Source organism: Buceros rhinoceros, unplaced genomic scaffold (assembly GCF_000710305.1).
Source record: "Buceros rhinoceros silvestris isolate BGI_N320 unplaced genomic scaffold, ASM71030v1 scaffold6764, whole genome shotgun sequence".
Taxonomy (NCBI): domain Eukaryota; kingdom Metazoa; phylum Chordata; class Aves; order Bucerotiformes; family Bucerotidae; genus Buceros; species Buceros rhinoceros.
This window is the reverse complement of record NW_010409952.1, coordinates 132,625-134,806: the sequence shown is the minus strand read 5'-3', so window position 1 is coordinate 134,806 and position 2,182 is coordinate 132,625.

Here is a 2,182-nt window from a genome sequence, read left to right as displayed (position 1 = left end):
TTTTTTTTTCTCCCCTGGATTCTACTGACAACAGGAGTTGATTCACTGTACTCTCCTCAGAGAAGAGGCGATTGGCATAGCTGCAAAGTGGGTCTGTCTGATAATAATGCATGCATTGATAATGTGTACGTGCATATATACATACAATAAAGTGCCATTGCTTGGAAAAGGTATGGGAGACATATTCCACATTTTGCTTGAGCCTACCTGACCTAGTGCTGAGGAGAGCTGCTGGAGAGAGTCCCACCAAGAACAGCAAAACCTCCAGCAGCACTGTCTACCGGTTAACTCCCGTTGCTTGTGCATACTAAACAGAACTTGACAATCCTACGTTGTATCAGTGAGCATCAAAGCAGGTGCAAGCTGATGGATTGAAGGAGGATATGTTCTTATTTCTTCCCATCCACCAGGTTTCTCCTCAGCTGCCCACCCCCGTTTGCTAGAGACGGAGAAACTTGCACTGCTATTGTGGGAATTGAGAAACAGGATATCGCCAGTCCCTGCAGGAGCTGCCGTTGCCTACCTGACCGGCCTACCAACCGCCAAGGACAAGCAGCACGTTGTCAGTGCTGCTGCTGACAAGAGGACAGGCAGAAGGGGTTTTGCATGGCACCGTCAGTGCTGACTGCCTCGCTTGTTTAAAAACCAGCCTGCAAAATTTATTAGGTGGAGCCATCTGCTTCTCAGTCATTCTCCTACACTACCCCTGACAGTGACTGTCAGGAGAGAAACAATGAATTTACAGCAGTGGGTGAGAATCAATTGCGTTTCTGATTCCCTCTTCCAGAGTTGCTAGAGCCCTTACAGTGCAGCCTGGAGTATCCAATAACAATTTTTAGGGTGTAGAGTAAGTATTCACGGTCACTTCTACTTTGCTCCTTGTAAGGGCTGGTGAAGAAGAGCCTGCAAAGGAGTTAAACATTTGCAGCCATGATAGTTAATTGAGATAATGAGGTGGGAGCTTCTCAGTAACAGCCTGGTTTTCTTTTGTTTTTGAAAGGAACCTGTTCAAAGATCATTTAGATCTTATTGAAATACAGCTGCTAGTTTCAATAGGTTTTGAATATGGCTATGAACTATGTTCTTTGAATAAGGAGTTTTCATTAACTGATTCCAGTCTGGAACATGCATTTTTTGGTCACAAATAAATAATCTTCATGGCAAAATGACTTTTGGTTGTGAATGCTCTTTTTGACTATGTTTATTCCATGACAAATGAAAACTGAAACACTGTGGGTTTTTTATATTTACTTGATGTGACAATCAGGTGAAAAAAATTATAATGTTTTTTTCAAAACAAAATAAGAAATCACTTTGATTCACTTGTATTACAAAAGAAAACCATATATCTCAAACCTTGGCAATTTTTCAAACTATACTGGTTGATCTAACTAACAATAATACATACTTTTGCCTATAAACCTCTTGATGACAACAATACGGACTCGATCGTTGTAAGGCAGCAGGGTAGCTAATTTGTTTCAGGTACTCTAACAGATGAAAGAAACAGGTGAAGGAAGATGCTGCCATTTCTAAAAGCTGGTTCACATGTCCTCAGGAGTTAGTTGGTTACCTGCTGCATCTGCTGTGTATATTCTTGGTAGGTGTTTATGGAGGAAGCTGTTCATGGAGGAAGCTGTTCATCAGGAAAGAGAAACACCAACCGTAGCTCAGCAGAGAGAGGAGCCCTTGGGCTATCTGCTGTATAAGGTTCTCATAGAATGCAGGTGCCTACACTTGCAGTTCTTGTGCGCTCAGTGGCACACACAAGATCTGCTAAACTGCATCTGATTCTCTCATAAGCCTGCCTGCCCTTGCCAAGGGTCTCTCTTCACCCCAGACTGGCTGTACTGCGTGGGCTTTCTCTTCTCCCAGCAAGCAGCACCTCACCAGCATCTTGCTGGCCAAGCAGCCACCAGATGTCCAGGGCTGAAAAGTCCTGAGACAGTGGGTTCTCTCTCATGAGCAGGGTACATCCTATTGCAAGTCTCATGGGCTCTATCTTTCCAATGCCTTGCTGGTGCTACTGTCACGACCTCCCACTCGCAACCATCCTCACCACAGCCTGAAAAACAGTGAATGCAGGCAGGCCAAAACTGGGCAGCATCCCTTCTGCATTGGCTGCCACCGCCACTGACACAGGGCTGCCCGGATGACCAGTGGGCACCCCCTTGGGGGCTTG